The sequence below is a fragment of the Eulemur rufifrons genome, chromosome 8 (genome assembly GCF_041146395.1).
Source record: "Eulemur rufifrons isolate Redbay chromosome 8, OSU_ERuf_1, whole genome shotgun sequence".
NCBI classification, from domain to species: Eukaryota; Metazoa; Chordata; class Mammalia; order Primates; family Lemuridae; genus Eulemur; species Eulemur rufifrons.
Window position 1 is genome coordinate 101,507,150 of NC_090990.1, and position 19,823 is coordinate 101,526,972.

The following is a 19,823-nucleotide window of genomic DNA, read 5'->3' on the forward strand; positions in this document are numbered from 1 at the left end:
ACTTAAGGCCAGGAGTTGGAGACCAGCCTGAGCAAGAGTGAGACCCTATCTCTACCTAAAATAAAATAAAAAGAATAAAGCAAGTTGTTAGCCAGCCTTAACCATTCTACCGTGTTTTTGTACTTCAAAATACCATGTTGTACATGATGAAAACATACGATGTTATCTGTCAATTAAAAAAAAAAGTTGCAAAGGGGTATATATAATATAATATCTTTTTAAAACTTGCAAAACAATACAGTTTCTTTATATAGATAACATCTGCACACAAAGTAAAAGTACTGAAAAAATTATGGCAGTGGTAAATACCACATTCAGTATAGTAGTTACCTTTGAAGAAAAAAGGGAGGGAAATAGGATTGGAGTAGTTACTCAGGAGCTTCAGTTTTATTTCTTAACCTAGGTGGTGAGTAAATGGTTATTACATTATTCTCTGCTTTTTTCTAAATTTGAAATGCTTAATAAAAATACAGTATAGATTAAGGATCAGCTAACTAGTGGACTACAGGCCAAATTCTGCTTGCAGCCAGTTTTTGTCCAGTCTATGAGCTAAGAATTATGAATGGTTTTTATAATTTTAAATGGTTGAAAAAAAATGAAGATTTTTTTGACATGTGAAGATTATATGAAATTCAGATTTCAGTGTTCATAAATAAAATTTTATTGGAAACATCACACTCATTTGTTTATGTTGTCTGTGGCTGTTTTTATGCTGCTACAATGTCAGAGTTAGTAGTCATGACAAAGATGTTAAGGCCTCCAAAGCCTAAAGTATTTACTTATCTGGCCCTGTATGGAAGAAGCTTGCCAACGTGATGTAGATGAGTTCTGGTCCCAGATTAATGGTGATGTAACTGGGCAAGTGAGCTATTATTTAGTGAATACTACTTATAAATTGGAGATAGTTATCCCCAGATTGAGCTTTTTGGACATTTTAATCAAAAGAAAATCAATCATCTAGATAATTGACTTTCTTGGAAGTTTCAAAATGATTGCCCAGTAATAGTCTCATCCTGTTGAGTAGATTTAAATCCAGTGCATTACAACCCTATGAATCACTCTTGGGGTTTTTTTTTTTTTTTTTTTTTTTGCACCCTCTGACACCCCTCCTCCGGGGGGGGGGGGGGGTGGAGCGTGGCCCGCTCTTGTTATTAAAGTTCCTGATTATGATTTTTCACTTTGGAAGATGTGCTAGTTTTAAATACCTACCACAGCTGTGATTTGGGATTGGTATTTTGTGGTAGTTTAGTGTTTCTTATTTCCAACAGTTTTCAGCAAACCAGTAGCAGTTTCGAGGAACATAATATTTGAATATAAAAACAAACATAGTCACTGAGCAAGGGTGTCTTTTTCAGCAATCCTTTTTTAAAATTTTTAAAATGTATTAAACTTTGGCCAAGTGTTTCGCTTTGGGAACTTAACCTATATGTAGCAGGAGTAGTTGTTTAAATCTATTATAATATACTTGATATTTTTAGATATATTTAGAAGACATAAATTCTTCATCCCTATAGAAGAAATTTTTCTTAAGTGGAAACTTAAGACGGTTTGTAGAAAAGCATTGACTTAGTTACCAGTTATTTCTCTGAGAAACACTAATCTTTCTCTTGCACACCATTGAGTAGTCTGAGACATTTAGCACCAGAAGTCAAGTAATCCTTTTTGAAGTAACTGTCTTTTGTTCATATTCTTTCCAGACTGCATAAGATCATGCTACTTTCATCATAGAAGAAACAGAAAAGGCAAAATTAGATGATTTGAGTGTTCATCTTTTTTTCCTTAAGAAAAAAAGTGTTTTAAGAGCTAGCTTAGTTTTCAAAGCCATAGCCACAGTATTTTTTAATTAACTGGAAGTATTTAACAAATTTCTCTTTTTAAAAGATCCTTCAAAAAAGGATCTTAATAAAGTTGCCTTGGATATAATATAAAAAGCAGTGAACATAAAATATCTAGTTCAGTGACCTTTTTTCCCCTAAGAAATTTATGGATGTGTAAGTAGAATATAGCATGATCTTCTGAACTCCTCTGTAGTTAATATTTCAATCAATACTGGGAGTTGCTTTCTTGGCCTTGAAAATTTTTCTATTCACTCTTACAAGCCCTCAAGCCATTCTGTTTTTATGGTCCCTCTTACTTTCCTTTTTGTTTCAGGTTATCCCTTTTATCTGCCCTACTTGTTGGAGTTGCAGAATCTAGTTCTTGTTTGGTGCTTTTGATTGGGGATAGGCAGATGTCTTAATATTAGGAGCCAATATCTGTCTGTTCCATGCCTCATCTCATGCAGCTTTCTTTAATGTTAGAGACTTCCTTGTTAGAAGGATTTTTTTTTTTTTTTTTTTTTTGAGACAGAGTCTCACTCTGTTGCCCAGGCTAGAGTGAGTGCCGTGGCGTCAGCCTAGCTCACAGCAACCTCAAACTCCTGAGCTCAAGGGATCCTCCTGTCTCAGCCTCCCGAGTAGCTGGGACTACAGGCATGCGCCACCATGCCCGGCTAATTTTTTCTATATATATTTTTAGCTGTCCATATAATTTCTTTCTATTTTTAGTAGAGGTGGGGTCTCGCTCTTGCTCAGGCTGGTCTCGAACTCCTGAGCTCAAATGATCCGCCCACCTCGGCCTCCCAGAGTGCTAGGATTACAGGCGTGAGCCACCGCGCCCGGCCTAGAAGGATTTTTGAAGAGCCTTTCTTCTAAAGTTGAAGGTTATGAAAGTCTCAATGTACAGGATACTTGACCCTGACCTCAGATGTCAATATCAAGCTTAGCAAGCTTTGTAGGTAAAAAATGGATAAAGAAAGGACTTGAATACTGCCAATTATCTTGAATTCAAGGGTAAATCACTATATCATCAAGAAATGTTTATTGACATGTCTCCCTGCCACTCAGATTATCTTTGTTCAGTACCTCTTGTACCTGATTTCCATCAGTATTGAGGCAAGGAAATACTACCAGTCTCTTATGTATCAGTTTTTGTTTTGTTTTGGTAAACTTTTTTTTTTTTTTTAGCTGAGGTATAATATGTATACAGAAAAAAAAGTTTTATAAGGTGACTACCCAGGTAGAGATGTAAAAGGTTACTCCTACCCAGAAGTTTTTTTCATGCCTCTCTTAGTGATTATCCCTTCCCACTCCAAAAGGGGAAACCATTGTTCTGACTTCCTATGGTGATTGTGTTCCACTACAATGTTGAGAGTATTGGTAATAATAGCCACAGACCTCCTTGAGGGTAAAATCGTGTTAGTGTTGTTTACTGTACAGTGGTTCTCAACTGGGAGGATTTTGCCCCCCATTTGGCAGTGTATGGGGACATTTTTGGTTTTCAAAACTGGAGGGGTGCTCTTGGCATCTAGTGTATAGAGGTCAGAGGTGCTGCTGAACATTTTACAGTGCACTGGAGAGCTCCCCTCAACAAAGAATTATCTGGCCCCAAATGTCAATAGTATCGAGGTTGGGAAACCCTGCTGTCATAGCTAGAACCTGTTGAAGTGATAATGACAATGAGTGATATATTAAATTGCTGAAAACCCATTCTGCTTTTGAAACTTTTGTGGGGAAACCATCATCAAAATTCACCATTTGCAGGGAACTCTAAAGGGTAGACTTCTTAAGGTGAATATTTACTGCCTGGTAAAATGATAAATCTGCCCTGTATACTAAATCCTAGTAACAGTAGTCAGAATTTTGACAGATCTTTGTTGCTGAATTGAAGAAAAGTGGCATTCTTTTTCCTGTAGGTTCCATGTGCTTATTAATGCTGATAGCAAATCTTAGCTAATAGAGTGTGACAGAGCTCCCTCTAGGTGAAATCCAGACCAGTCAGGTTTTTCCTCTTGAACTGTGCTTAGGTACAGCTTCAGAGCACTTGATGCACTCCTACATGAATATGTTCTTTCCTTATTACATCTTTTCCTAATTAAGGAAGTTTCCTTGCAAGTTTACTGGATAAAATATAAGTCTAATGTTGGGCCCATTTTGAGGACCAAATTCTTTTTTTTTTTTTTTTTTAGCTGTCCATATAATTTCTTTCTATTTTTAGTAGAGATGGGGTCTCGCTCTTGCTCAGGCTGGTCTCGAACTCCTGAGCTCAAATGATCTGCCCACCTGGGCCTCCCAGAGTGCTAGGATTACAGGCGTGAGCCACCGTGCCCGTCCTGGACCAAATTCTTATTTGTAATATTTCTGGATAGGAGTGATGAATGTCCAAAATTTCCCACTGGAATATCTCATCAATCGATTCCGATTTTAAACTTTTTGACCCAAGTTAATTGGTATGAGCAGATATGTATTAGTGTACCCATGTATAGTCTAGACAGTTCTGGGTGAGTGATGCTTCCTTTACCCCGAAAGACCCCTTTACTTTCAGTTTGTTTGTTTATTTTTCCATTGGATTCAGTAAGAGGAATATTTATCAGTATATTTAATATTTGGGCCAGGTGCGATGGCTCATGCCTGTAATCTGAGCACTTTGGGAGGCTGAGGCGGGAAGATTGCTTTAGGCCTGGAGCTCAAGACCAGCCTGAGCAAGAGTGAGACGTCTCCACAAAAAATAGAAAAATCAGCCAGGCGCACCTATAGTCCCAGCTACTCGGGAGGCTGAGGCAGGAGGATCACTTGAGCCCAGGAGTTTGAGGTTGCAGTGAGCTATGATGACGCCACTGCACTCTAGCCTGGGTGATGGAGCAAGATCTTGTCAATAAATAAATAAATGAATGAATAAGTAAATAAATACATACATACATACCAATCAGCTAAATAATTTTTTTTTTTTTTTTTTTAACAAGAGTCTTGCCCTGTTACCCGGGCTAGAGGGCAGTAGTATCATAATAGCTCATTGCAACCTGAAATTCCTGGGCTCAAGCTATCCTCCTGCCTCAGCCTCCCGAGTTGCTGGGACTACAAGTGCATGCCACCATGCCCAGCTAATTTTTTGTATTTTTAGTAGAAACAGGGGTCTCACTTTTGCTCAGGCTGGTCTCGAACTCCTGACCTCAAGCAGTCCTCCCCCTTCAGTTTCTTAGAGTGCTAGGATTACAGGCATGAGCCATCATGCCCGACCTGCTAAATCCTTTTTCTTAGAGCTCTGATCTTTAGCCTTTATTTATTTATTTTAATTTTTATTTATTTTATAGATAGGGTCTCCATACGTTGTCTGGGCTGATCTCAAAGTCCTGGCCTCAAGTGAACCTCCCCCCTTAGCCTCCCAAAGTGCTGGTATTATAGGTGTGAGCCACCAAGCCCAGCCTTATTTTCTTTTCTGGCTCCTGTTTAACACATCTTCCTAACATTTTCCTGACTAGGACATATGTTCATGTGGGCAAGTGGGCAAGAACCTTTCTCCCACTTTATTTATTTATTTATTTATTTATTTTGAAACAGAGTCTCACTCTGTTGCCCAGGCTAGAGTGCCATGGCATTAGCCTAGCTCACGGCAACCTAAAACTCCTGGCCTCAAGGAATCCTCCTGCCTCAGCCTCCTGAGTAGCTGGGACTACAGGCATGTGCCACCATGCCCAGCTAATTTTTCTATATATTCTTAGTTGCCCAGCTAATTTCTTTCTATTTTTAGTAGAGACAGGATCTCGCTCCTCCTCAGGCTGGTTTTCAACTCCTGAGCTCAAACGATCCACCCACCTTGGCCTGCCAGGGTGCTAGGATTACAGGTGTTAGCCACCACGCCCGGCCTGTTTCGTTTTTATAAGTGTTTTCAACCTGGACACATGGGAGAATCCAAAATGTATGTTTCTTGAGTCTTGAAGTCTTCTGGAAATGTTAAGAATTTATGGGGAAAAGGAACATTTAAAAAAACTTCCCTCTCCTGCACACCTTCATTTAACATACCCGTAATATTTACAATAATAGTCTTGTAAAATCTTTTTTAAATCAAAAAGTAAGTTCTCTATCTTTGTATTCTCATCTTTACCTCTCTAGATTTAGTAATCCAGCATCAGGGCATCTGGGACAATCACGGCCCCACATTCTGCAACATGCAGCTCTGCCTGATCTTTAGCCTTTAGAGTATCTTTACTTAACTAGTATTCTATATACTATAATAGTCTTGTTACTTATCTTCCTACTGAGTTTTGTGGTTGGCTTATGCCCCTTCTGGCTAGGCCTGGGGACTCTGTCACTTCCTTTCATTGTGCATATATGTCTTTCAACCATTATTTTTAAATTTTATTCAGTTTTTGGGTATTACATGCACATGGTACAGAATTTACATTTGGAAAAGGGGTCTGTGATAAAAAAGGACATCTCTCTCTTTAGGGGAAGAACTTAATCTGTTTCTTGGTATCTTTCTTTTAAACAAGCTTTGGCTTTTTTAAAGAAAAATTTGCATGGTTTACTTCTCACCAGTCTGTTCTGGCATGCTTCTGATGATATCAAAATCACCTGGATCCAGGATAGTCAGTGTGCATACTCTGTAGTATTTTCTAGTCACTTTGCCAAATTCGATATTATTGCCACTGTGGTGATGGACACTAGTTTGGGCCAACATGACATGGTACTCAGCTGGACAGCTGTTGGTGAGGATGACCAATTTCACTTTGCCTTGTCTGACCATGTTCAGAGTCTGCTTGTATCCCAGCATGTACATTCTACTTTCCATACCAAGTTGGAGCCTAGAGTTGATCAATTCCAGCAACTTTTTCGTCTTCTTTGGGGCTACCAACTTCCTGTCTGTTGGGGGCCTGGCCCCCAACAAGGAACAGTCACCAAGATGGCCTGGGAGCAAGAAAGAGCCTGTTTCTTGGTATCTTTCTCTTGATAGTCTAGACATGTATAAACTTACAATGACTTTTCTCCTTCCTTTTTAAAACCTTTTATTCTGAAGAACTTGAAATATATACCCAAACAGTGTACAGAATAATTAACTTTCATGTACCCACCACCAAGTTTCAATATTTATCAACATTTGCTATTCTTTCATTATTATTATTATTTTTTTTTTTTTGAGACAGTGTCTTGCTCTGTTGCCCTGGGTAGAGGGCAGTGGTGTCGTCATAGCTCACTGCAACCTCAAAGTCCTGGGCTCAAGCCATCCTCCTGCCTTGGCCTCCCGAGTAACTGGGAATACAGGCATGCGCCACTATGCCCGGCTTAATTTTTTCTTTTTCTTTTTTTTTTTTGTTTAAATTCTTTTTTGTAGAGAAGAGGTGTTGCTTTGTTGTACAGCCTGGTCTCAAGCTCCTGACCCCTTCTCAGCAATCCTCCCATCTCAGTCTCCCAAAGTGCTGGGATTACAGGTGTGAGCAACCATGCCCAGCCCATTTTGCCATTCTTTACAGTTAATTTTAATGTTGAAAATATAGAGAACATATTTTGCAGAGACGTAAATTTTAGTAGTATGAGTTTATTTTAAATTTGACAGTCATACATTTACACTTTTCCCAGACGTTTCCTTTTATGTTGGCCTCCATTTGAGATTGTGGTAACTGGATGCTTCATGAGATTGTCATGGAAGTCTGAGTGAAGTGAATTTTGAACTTGCCCAGTCAGGACAGTGGCTGTATTCCAGAGTGATTTCTAATTATATATAATCCATTTTATTTTTGCTCAATAATTAATTAGATCTAGTTCTAGCATAGCCTGTTGAGCATAGGAATCCAGTGTGGTAATTATTAAAGTGGAGGGCAGATTAAAAGATTTATGGAAGTTCTTGACTATGTAGCTGTGATAACTTATTTTCTTATCTTAGATTCCTTTTCTTTCTCTCATGGTTGGCAGCTCCTTTAAGTCAGAAATTGAGTAGAACGTTAGTTTATTTTTTGTTTTTGGTGTTATTGTGACTTTAAAGGGTACAGATAAGAGCAACCTTCACAACAGAAATGAAAGATGAGAAGCTTAACATAGAGTAAAATGTCTTCAGCTCTAAGTGAAGCTATTCATAGACTTCAAGGGAGTTCTCTTGCAAAGTTAGAAACAAGGGGACCTTAGATACTCGGTAACAGAAAAAAGCTAGGTCAAAAAGTAAGATTCAAGTGCTTAGAAAGTCTGTGGCAAAGAGATTAATGTGACTACTAAAACTAGTTTTCTCTGTTTCCTCTGTGGTGCTTATTTGATGATAGGTGTCAGCACATTTAGATGTTTGAGTTGGATTTTTATTGTTGAATAAATATGAACATTTGTGACTTGCCTAAAAAGAACTTAGTGCCCCTATAAAGATAGAGGGAAGGTACAAATAGGAGAGAAGAAAATAGTCAGCAATCAGGTATTAAGAAATGAGGTATTTGCACACCCGATCACTGGTCACTGATACAAGAATGCCCTAGTTAGGTCTGTCTTGCGGCCCTTACTAGAAATGCTTTGTGTTTTGGAAGAGAGGAATTATAATTTTGTAGGCGTTAAATACTAATTAAATGCTTTAGATGGTTTTCATGTTTCTGTTTCCAAGGGTAGACAGTGGAATTCCCCAGTGCCCTTGGGAAAGTAAATCACCTTCATAGAAAAGACTGGTTTAGAAACATCTTGTGCTACATGAGAGATGAAATAGTTGATACAGTTTACTTTTTATGTTCGTATATGATGATTAAGTCATTGGGAGTAGGGTATGGCAGTCACTTTTAAGCTTATTTGCAATACTTGAGTCAGTAGGCGTTTTTATGGCCTCTACAACAATCTTATTTTCTGTAAACCCAGAATGAGTGAACACATTAAGGGGGTACTTTTTGAGAAAAGCAGTACTCCCTCATTTAAATGCTGTCTCATAACTGGGAGTCTTGTTCTCATTTCCTCTTGTACTTGCGTAAGACTCAGTCCATATTCTGTTTTGTAAGGCAGTGTACTAAGTTTTTATTTGATTTTAACCAAAATTTTAGTAAATGTATCTTCCCAAATAGTGGTAGACACTTCCCTTATCAGTCAGTCACTAATTTGTAACTCCCAAGTAACTGAAAACTGATTTTCCCTTCTTGTTGTAGAAATTATTTCATTTTAGCTAATGAGCACAAATCTTCTCTTTCCAGAGACTAAATTAGTACATTAGTTTAGATGTAATTCCCAATTTGTGTATCAGGGATTGGGAAAGCAAAATGGTTTTCTTTCTAGTGCTGCTTGATTCCATAGTATACCATTTCTAAATATGTGGAGAGGAACTCTTACCTGCTAAGGATTGATCTTTCCTTTTGACTAGCTGAGCTGTTCTACACTTAATGAAAAAAGAATTGTAACTTGTTGACCATATAAATGGGATTTTGCTATTCTAAGATCAGATTTGTTGTAATAGTAGTAATTTTGAACATCATAATCTGATTTTTCCAAATAGACTAGACCCACTGAAAACAGGACTATAGGAAGTTAGCAGGAGAGGACTAACAGCTAGATAAACTTTGGCTTGTTTTTTGGACACCAGTGAATAATTTAAGTGTAGGTTAAAAAATTTTGCTATATTTCAGTGTAAAGTTGGCTTTCTAAAAAATGGCTATTTTTCGGCCTTAGCAGTGGTTCTAGTTTTGATCCACTTGCTCTCTGAATCCAAGGATATACAGTGATACACCACATAATGATGGTGGTCCCACATATTTTTCCTGTACTTTTTTATGTTTAGATATGTTTGATATAAAAGTACTTACATTTGTGTTACAGTTGCCTACAGTATTCAGTACAGTAACATGCTGTACAGATTTGTAGCCTAGGAGCAATAGGCTAGGCTATACCATCTATCTAGGTTTGTGTAAGTACACTCTGTTTGTACAAAGAAGTCACAAAATAACATTTCTCAGAATGTATCCCTGTCATTAAGGGGTGCATGACTGTATATTAAAATGGACACAAAATTAACAAATTACTTAAATTTAACTTATGAAGAGCAAAGATAGGGTGGCTGGTTTTGCCAGTTTGTTTCTGATATTGCTGAGAGAGTTTTTGTTTTTAGGTGTTTGGTTCTATAAAGTTCATATTACTTTTTTTAGGACTACCTTTAAGCATTTAGTTATAAATAATTTGAACTGTTTCTTGAGTCCAAATAATCACTTCTTTTCTTATGCTATTTTTTATTCATTTATCTACCAAATTTCTGTTGTATCTAGATCACACGTCCTTAGCCTTTCAAAAGAAACCCTGGATGAAATCGTCTGTGAGTAGGAATCATACATACCTGTCAAAGAGTTTATATTTTTTGACTTCAGTTGTATTTGGGTAATATTTGCTTTAATCCAGTGGTTAAAGTGGAGATTGGCAAGGCAAGGCAAGCATGGTTAATCCTGGTGAACTGGGCTCTTGAGTGTTGGCCAAGAAATCCTCAAGGCATCGTGGTATAGTGGAAAGTGTATGGGCTTTGGAGCCATCTTCTGTACTCTACTGTTGTTAGCTGAATGAGTAACTTCATTTAAATTTTTAAATTTCACGTCCAGAAAATGAGGACAGGATCCTATGTTCCTAATTTGTTGTGTAGATTAAATAAAACATTAAATGTTTGGTGCATTAAATGCTCAGTGAATGTAGATATTTTCTTTTCCTTAAATAATACTTTAGAGAATTTGATATTCTTTAGGGCATCACAACTTGGATAACATTTGTCAGGAAGTATTTTTAAATTTAGTTCTCAGCTCACACAATTAAGTACTTTTGGTTTTGGGTGATTATGATTTAGCTGAAAAGAGTAGGGTCTCTGCTACTGTGTTAGTTATTAATTCCCCAAGGCCCTGAAGAAAAATAAATACTTGTTGGTTTGAGAGCATCAGTAGTACTTCTTTACTACTAATCAGTCCAATATACAGAGGTAGGTACTATAGTAAACATAGAGTACTTCCTTAGCCTCCATAATGTTAGAGAATTAACTCATGGCTAATGGTAATTACTGCAGACAGTTTAATTGTATCTAAGCTTTTTATATTATCTTAAAGACTGATAGAAATTGACCAGTGTTTAAGTGCAGTCAGATGTATTCAGCAGACTTTAATGGGCACAATCTCTGAATGGTTGTTAAAAAATAGATAATCATCCCTACCTTCGTTACTTTGTAACTAGTGGGCTTTGGTTTGAAATTCATAATTGGTCTTTTGTGAAAATGTGAGGAAAATAATCTGTTTTACTTATTACATTTATCACAGGCATCATGTTTTCCTTTATCTGCTAAAATGATAGCAGTACCTAGATCTGGAAACCTCTGGTGGGCTCCTATTAAGAGCAACTTATTGTGGCTGAGATGGTACAAAATCAACCACTTGAAGCTTGGCTTGTGTAGATGCAGGATTTTTTGTAGTTTGTAAATTACTAAATGCTTATGGCAGTGGCCAGTACAACCTAGTTCAGATTTAATTCAGTTTTCTGAAAATTGAAATTAATATTATGTTGTTCAAGGAAACTTTTATTTACAAATTAATATCTTTGAGGCTGGGCTCAGTGGCTCATGCCTATAATCCTAGCACTTTGGGAGGCCAAAGAGGGAGGATTGCTTGAGGCCAGGAGCATGAGAACAGCCTGAGCAAGAGTGAGACCCCCGTCCCTATAAAAAACAGAAAAATTAGCTGGGCATGGTGGCGTGCACCTGTAGTCTCAGCTACTCGGGTGGCTGAGGCAGGAGGATTGCTTGAGCCCAGGAGTTTGAGGTTGTGGTGAGCTATGATGATGCTGTTGCACTCTAGCCCAGGTGATAGAGTGAGACCCTGTTTCAAAAAACAAACAAACAAAACACTTGAAAAAAAATATTTTTGAGTATGGTGAAGATTATTCCTCTCCATATTCTATATTTCAAGCTTTAATATTTGAGAGAAACAAGGGCTTTGTGAGAGACTCTGATGGAGGCAGTATAATTATGATTTAAGTTTCAGAGGTCCAAATCGGGCAGGCATTTGGGATGGTATATTGATAGGAGATATCAGTTGAAAAGTAAGAAAATCCTTTCCCGCTTTGCTATTCCTTGTTAGTATTTATAAATAACTTAATTCATCAAATAGACAAAGATGCTAGAGGTCTTCAGCCAATAGATCTCCAACAAAATAATTGCCACTGCCTTCCCTCTTTGGTTTGCTAGGATTTCTGACCCCATTACTTTCTGACCTCTTATCAGTACTTTTGGTAAACAAAAACTTCATATAAGATGATTGGAAACAGTTGCTCTAAAATAGAAAAAGGAAAGTTAAGCCAGGGGATCAGGTTCCAGTATGTCTAGCATCTAAATCTGTCTATACAATGACAATAGGATGTGTGTGGTAAGTGGTATATGGCGCGTAAGGAGGTGCTGGAATGCAGAAAGTAAAGAGTGTTCTAGCTGTGACATGGGAAAGTGGAATAATATTGCAACTATACTGTGGCTGGGCCCAAGCCATTAAAAATTTTTTTGTTTTTTAAAAAATTGTTGTAAAATACACATAGCAAAGGCCTAATCCATTTTTAAAAGAGTGTGTATGTATTGTCATGACTGCTTTGCTGTGAAACCTTGCTATGATTTGTGTTAGGTGTGGATTGAACTGCCCTGAATGGTGTCAGTGGATAAGGGCTAAATCAGATATCTACTTGTGGGACAGCTTTAGGAAAAAAATGTTTAATAAACACACTGTCTTATCAGTACCTGTTCCCTGGCACTAGCAATAAGGATAAAGAAAAGGAGCTTGGCTGGCAGTATGTCTTGGTTTTGTTGTAATTTGGGGTATGCTTAGGTATTGATGCTGTGATTTCCTGTCTTGAATGGATTGCTTTTGGAAACTAAACAGTTAAAGCATCATGATTTGAGAGGAAACTAGCTCTCATGAATGAAGGCAAAGTTTGGCACTAGGCCAGAATAATGGGGGGGATAGTTAGGGTGGGGAGACTGACTGACTTTTATACCACAACGACTTTAAAAAATTAAGAGATAATTCCATGTCCTGAGGTTATAAACCGGCTACAACTGGTTTTTCTCTCCCTCCCTCCTGCCCCCGCTAGGCATCATGGGTAAAAGTAAGCATCCCCCTGTTTCTTTTGTTTAATATAACAGTACGCCATGTGATTGGCAGGGCAGTGCCCGCTTGGCGACCAGATTTATACAGGTCTCTTGAGGGGTCCTGGCATGCATGGGGCCACCCCTGTGCTATAGAAAGAGCTTCTCTTACCATAGAAAAGAGATGATAGGAAACAGAAAGGGAACACACATACACACACACTCTCTCACACACACATATACACAGGAAAAAAAAAACCCTAAACCCATCTCTTACTATTTCTTTTCCTCCTTTTTCTGTTTCCCCCTTTCTTATCTCTCATTTTCCCTGGAAGCTAGAGGAGGAAGCAGAAAAATGTGTACCTGTAAGTACTTTTAACTGTCCTCCTCCCCACCCACCCCAATTTTTCTTTTTCTAAAAGAAACTCAAAATTGCTCTGAGTTCTTCAGAATGATTTCCTGACTATGTATAGAAGATACGCTGAGTTTTCTGATGGGATTGAAGTAATAAACACTGTTGCTTTTTAAAATTTATTGCGGAATTGTTTCTCATACAAAGTTCCTTTTGGTTTGGATCCTCCTTCCCTCTGCTTCATCCATTTGCTATAATGGGAAGGGTCTCTGGCTTCTGGTCTTCTTTGAGCTGAAGCTATAAGAAGAGTGTTAAACTAAGGTTTTTTCTTTCTGCCTCTCTCACTCTCTTTTTTTTTTTTTTTTTAAATTCTTTTGTCTGTAGCAGTGATGGTTCTAGCTCCCCCGTACCCTCCCTACCCCTCCCCTTTTCCATGTCAGCTCCAACCCCACTCTGTGAATGGAGTCAACCAGCTGACTGAGTGCTGGCATCATGCCAGGGGCTGCAAAGCAATGAGAGTGTGCGCGCGCTCGAGTGTGTAAGTGTATACAGAACACAAAGGGAAAGGCCTGCAGTCTAGGAAATCACAGGCTATTATATAAGGAAGTCTGCGTCATCTCTGCTTGCTTGGGCTGATGGACGAGGAGAGGGGAAGGCTTAGAGCAAGAAAAATACCCTTTTGACACACACATACGTACACTTTTTTTCTTACTGTAAACAACAGGTATTTGTGATGTGGCATATTGAGAGCTTCTGTGTGCAAGTAGTGGTGACCATGTTCCTCGTGGAAATAGTAACTCTTTTGGGAGGTGAAGCAGTTTGTTGTGAGTCTCTTTCTGCTCCCATTCAGAAGGAGGGTGTGTGCTTGAGGAAGGCGGTGACTAGAAGAGAAATGCCTCCTCGATTTAACAGCTGTAATTTGTTAGGATGCTTTTTGGGGGGGGTTGGTGGGGGGAGACAGGCTAAACTTTTTCTATTCATCCAGAATCCCCAAGGGTACATGGGTGGTAGGTGAGAGAGGGTGCTCTTAAGGAGAAGCAAAAAGCCAGATAATAGAGCAGGTAATAGCCATTAGCTACTCATTTGAGTTCCCTTCTTCTTTATTTCTTGTTGTTGTTCTACTTAGTATGATATTTTTAAAATTCAATATTCTTCCCCTGCCATCTGCTGCAGAGTTAGAGTTGCATAAAAGGAAAGTCAAACAGCACATGGAAGGAAGGAAAAATTAAGAAATTGTTCTAAGCGTCCAGACATTGCAAGTGTTACAATTTTGGGGTTCAGTTGGAATGGTTGTATCTTCCATTGGCCATGAGGAGGTTGGCATTCATTTGGAAATTATAATTCTACTGCTCACCTTCCTGTGGTGCCTTTTTTCTTAATTTCTCTTTATGTACTTCCTAGGTGTGGTATGTACAAAGCAGCTTTTGTGTTAGGTAGAATTGGGAAAGTATATTAATGAATAAAGAGAGGACCATACAGTTACAGTTGATTTTGTGTGAACTTATTTTTGTTCCTGTCTGACCATTCAGAATAATAGCACTGATGTGCCAAGGATTGGACAGGGAGAGTTTGGAGGGGGAGGGAACTTTTGAATTGGTTTATCCCATAGTTAAAGGTCTGTTGGGTTACAGTCTAGAGGAAGCTGCTTAATTCGATTGGGAGCTTGTATATTTTTGTTAATTCCTATGAATTTGTGTTCTTGCTACATCTTCACAAGCAGCAGTCTTTGTCTATGTTTTTTGGTGTGTGAGTTTTGGTGTAAATATCTGTTTGTTTCTTTTTGTTAGGAGATGCATATATGGTTATACTTTAAGGATTGCGGGATGGGACCTACCAGAATGGCTGATCTGCTTATTCCCCAGGCTGCCCACAGTTATTACCCTGCTCCAAATAGCTGGAGCCCACTTTTCCAAGTTCCCTTTATAAATTAATTAAGAGGGGTTTTTTTCCTAGCGAGTAGATTGAAAGACAAAATAGCAATAGATCAGTCTTGCTCAAACCTAGAGGCTAGAATCTAGATATTCATTCAGAGTTGTGGGATTTCCTTGTTCTTAGAAGTAAAAATTACCTTTTTGAGTTGATACTATCCTCTTACGGTATTGTTTGGTAATGCTCTCCATGGAAGCCAGCCATTTTACATGTGTGCACGTGTGATGCTGTCATATTTTACCTGTTATGTTGGTTTACATTAAATGTAAAGGGAAGAGAAGATGTGAGGCTTATTTCATTCTTTAACATATTCTATATGTAAGATTCTGTCTATATGATGCTTGCTTACTGGACTCACAGGTTTCAAGGAAGGGCTTTGGCATCCTTTATTTTTTAACTTTTCTCTTGCTGTCTGGAGCCAGATTAGTAAGGATCATCTTAGTGATTAGGTAGTCATAATCAGGCATAAACCAGTACATTCTATTAATGAGTAGATTTAAAAATTTTGGTTTTTTGCTTAACTCTCATAGGCCCAAGTTGCTGTTTAGGAGTGGCTGAAGAGTAGTTTTGGAGGATATGTGAAAGCTGCTCCTTGACTACCTCTGTTCTTTTCATTCTAATACCACCTGTTCTAAATGATGTCTGGCAGATTTCCTTTTGTACATGTCAGAACTTTTGTGCTGATTTATTATAAGATGACCGTGAGAGAAGGCTATTTACCTCCTACTCATTACTTTTTAGGCAGCACATCCTAACTCATCACATTTAAGCATAGGGACCTTTATGATCCTTGGTGCATATTACTAAACAAGATAAAACCTAGAACAAGGTCACCTGGGATCTTACATTCAAGAATGTGAGCCAGGCCAGATGTGGTGGCTCACACCTGTAATCCTAGCACTGTGGGAGGCCAACGCAGGAAGATCCCTTGAGATCAGGAGTTCGAGACCAGCCTCAGCAAGAATGAGACCCTGTCTCTACTAAAAATAGAAAAATTAGCCGGGCATCATGGTGTGCGCTTGTAGTCCCAGCTACTCGGAAGCCTGAGGCAGAGGATTGCTTGAGCCCAGGAATTTGAGGTTGCTGTGAGTTAGGCTGATGCCATGGTACTCTAGCCTGGGCAACAGAGGGAGACTCTCTCTCTCAAAAAAAAAAAAAAAAAATTGTGAGCCAAAGGTTTGTGTAGTATCCTCAATAATACAAAAAAGACCCTGTAAAGAGCAAGTAAACAAAAATGGTCTGTTGAAAGAAATACTGTCTTACCAGTCTGGTTGGATCAACAAACCAAAAATGATAATGTAAATAGATAGCATACTTTGACAATTGAGAACATGGACTCTGCAGTAAGACAGACCTGTGTTTTAACCAGGCTTAGGCATTTATGGACTGTGAGACCTTGCAAAGTTAGTTTTTCTGTTTCTCTTTTCTCCTGTCTAAAAGGAGGATAATTATTATGCCTCCTTTTAAAAGGCTTAAATGAGATAATGAATTGTAAAGCATTGTAGCACAGTGCCTAGCCAGTAGTAAGAGCTCAGTGAATGTTAGCAACTACTGTTAATATTCCTATTTGTTGAGTTTGTTTACTACTGTTTTCATTGTTCTTACTAGCTTTTCTTAACTAGTTTGTGGCTACATCCTTTTTAAACTCTTGGCAGGTCTTTGAGTTAGACTGGGATGACTGACTTGTATGTAGGAAGAGTATAGATCAGGAATCAGCAAACTATGGCTGCTGCCTGTTTTTGTAAATAAAGTTTTGTTGAAATAGTTACACCCACTTGCTTACAAAAGCAGAGTTCAGTAGTTGGCCCACAAAGTCAAAAATATTTACTATCTGATCCTTTACAGAAAAAGTTTGTAAGACCCCTGGCCTAGACCAAGAGTCTTTTTTTCCTGGAAAGGTGACCCAAGAAGCAAGTTCTAGAAATGAAAAAAGAAGCAATTTAAAATAGATTAGATTTAAACAGACCAGAAGAGATTAATCATTTCAGGTTTTTAAGAGTAGGATTTTGTAGTGTGGATTTAGGAATAGGATTTTGGTAGGAAGAGGATCCGTTGACATCACTAATATGAGTTAGTGGAAGGAAGGTACCATTTGGGGTTGGTTAGGCAATAATGGCACTTACTTAATGTATTAAGGACACTTCATAGCATAGTAGTGGGTTGTCTTGGGCCATTTTCAGTTCCTGTAATTGAATACGTGAGACAGGGTAGTTATGAAGAAAAATGTATTTCTTACAGTTCTGAAGGCTGGGAAGTCCAAGGTTGAGAGGCCACATCTGGTGAGGGCCTTCTTGCTGGTGGGGACTCTGCAGAGTATCATGACGACACAGGGCATCACATGGTGAGGGGACTCACAAGATAGCCACACTGGCTTTTGTAACAGACTCACTCTCATGATAACTAACCCATTCTCTCAATAAGCCATTAATCCAAGAATGGTTCCACCCTCATGGCCTAAGCACCTCCCACAGGTCCTACCTCTCAGCATTGCTGCATTAGGGACCAAGTTTCTATCACTTGAATTTTGGGGGGACACATTCAAACCATTGCAGAGGTATTAAAGGGAAGTACGAAGAAGAGAAATTTGCTGCCAAGTATTTTGTTTAGTTTTTTATTTATTTTTTTTATTTTTTTTGAGACAGACTGCTGTGGCGTCAGCCTAGCTCACAGCAACCTCCAACTCTGGGCTCAAGCAATCCTTCTGCCTCAGCCTCCCAAGTAGCTGGGACTACAGGCATGCTCCCCATGCCCGGCTAATTTTTTCTATATATATATTTTAGCTGTCAATATAATATCTTTCTATTTTTAGTAGAGACGGGGTCTCGCTCTTGCTCAGGCTGGTCTCGAACTCCTGAGCTCAAACAGTCCGCCCGCCTCTGCCTCCCAGAGTGCTAGGATTACAGCAAGTAGTTTGTTTAAACTAGGGAAATATTATGAATTGGTAGGTTGCCTGTTGAACAAGTCTGTTAGAATAGACTAGCAGTTTTCAAAGTGTGGTCTTTGAACTCCTGAGAATCCCTAAGACCCTTTCATGGAGTCCGTGATGTCAAAAATATTTTTATAATAATATAAGGCATTATTTGCCTTTTTCACTATGTTGACATTGCACTGATGATCCAAAAACAGTGGTGATTAAAACTCCTGGCCCATTAGCACAACTGAAAGTAGTAGCACCAAACTACTAGTAATTATTATGGTCTTCACTGCCATGCATTTTAAACTTACAGTTAAAAGGAAAACATCCAGTTTCACTTAAGAATATTCTTGATGAGGCAGTAAAAACTAATTGTATTTAATTTTGACCTTTCAGTATATGGTTTTTGAATATTTTGTGTGATAAAGTGAGAAGTACTCAAAAAACCGTTCTGGTACCTATCAAAGTACAGTGGTTGTCTAAGGAAAAGTACGATTGTTTGGGTTGTAAGCTAACTAGCTGCTTTCTTCATAGAACGCCATTTTTGCTTTGATGAAAGAAAACTGACAAACTATGGTATTTAAACTTGGATATTTGGAAGACATTTTCTTGAAAATTTTCAAGGAAAACAACTGACTATATGTGTGCCCAGTGATAAAATTCAAGCAAAAATTAGAATTTTGGAAAGCTTATATATTCTTCATGAGTTTGACAGCTTCCCAGTTAGTTTTCTGATGAGCTTAGTGATGATGTTAACAAATGTGGTTTTTAAAAATATAATACATCAAACTTTGAAAGAGTTGCATGACTTGGTGAACTAGAATTTTCCAAATAACCAGTGCATGATATGATAAAATCATATCTGGATAAAAGATCTATTCAAAGTGTAAAGTAGGCTGGGGGCTGCAGTGGCTTCTGCCTGTAATCCCAGCATTTTGGGAGTCTGAGGCAGGAGGATTGAGACCACCATCTCTGCAAAAAATAAAACAATTAGCTGGATGGGCATAGTGGCACAGGCCTGTAGTCCCAGATACTTGGGAGGCTGATGCAAGAGGATCCCTTGAGCCTACTAGTTCAAGGCTGCAGTGAGCTGTGATTACACCACGGCACTGCAGCCTGGGCAACAGAGCAAGACCCTGTCTCTTTAAAAAAAAAAAAAAAAGTGTAAAGTAGATGAATGGATTTTAAGGTAGCAATACCGTTCAAAAAAATTCATTGATTGGGTTTCAGATTTCACATTTGCACCTGACCTTTAGAAACTACTGGGTTAATTTTTTTTAATGTGTTAAAATTCATATAACATAGAATTAAACATTTTAAAAATGTATAGTTCATTGGCATTTAGTGCTTTTCCAGTATTGTGCAACCACCGTCTTTATCAAATTCCAAAATATTTTCATCACCCCAAGAGAAAACCCATAACCTATTAGGCAGTCACTCCCCATTTCTCCCTCCCGCTGGTCCCTGGCAACCACTAATCTGCTTTTTGTCACTGTGAATTTATCTATTCTGGATAGATAAATTTAGCTGGGTGCATGGTAGCTCATGCCTGAAGTCCCAGCTGCTTAAGAGGCTGAGGCAGGAGGGTCACTTGAGCTCAGGAATTTGAGGTTGCATTGAGCTATGACAATGCCACTGTACTCTAGACCTGGCAAATAAGCAAGACCATGTTTCACCAAAAAAAATTTTTTTTTTTGATACAGAGTCTTGTTCTGTTTCCTGGACTAGAATGGAGTGGCATCATTATAGCTCACTGCAACCTCAAACTCCTGG

General features: G+C 38.4%; 1 protein-coding gene and 1 pseudogene across 1 annotated transcript in view; one reads left to right on the forward strand and one right to left on the reverse strand.

Moving 5' to 3' along the window:
• GATAD2B (GATA zinc finger domain containing 2B) overlaps positions 1-19,823 on the forward strand; it is an 87,945-nt gene that overhangs the window by 18,001 nt on the left and 50,121 nt on the right. The window lies entirely within an intron of this gene.
• LOC138390359 (large ribosomal subunit protein eL30 pseudogene) lies at positions 6,340-12,920 on the reverse strand (annotated as a pseudogene).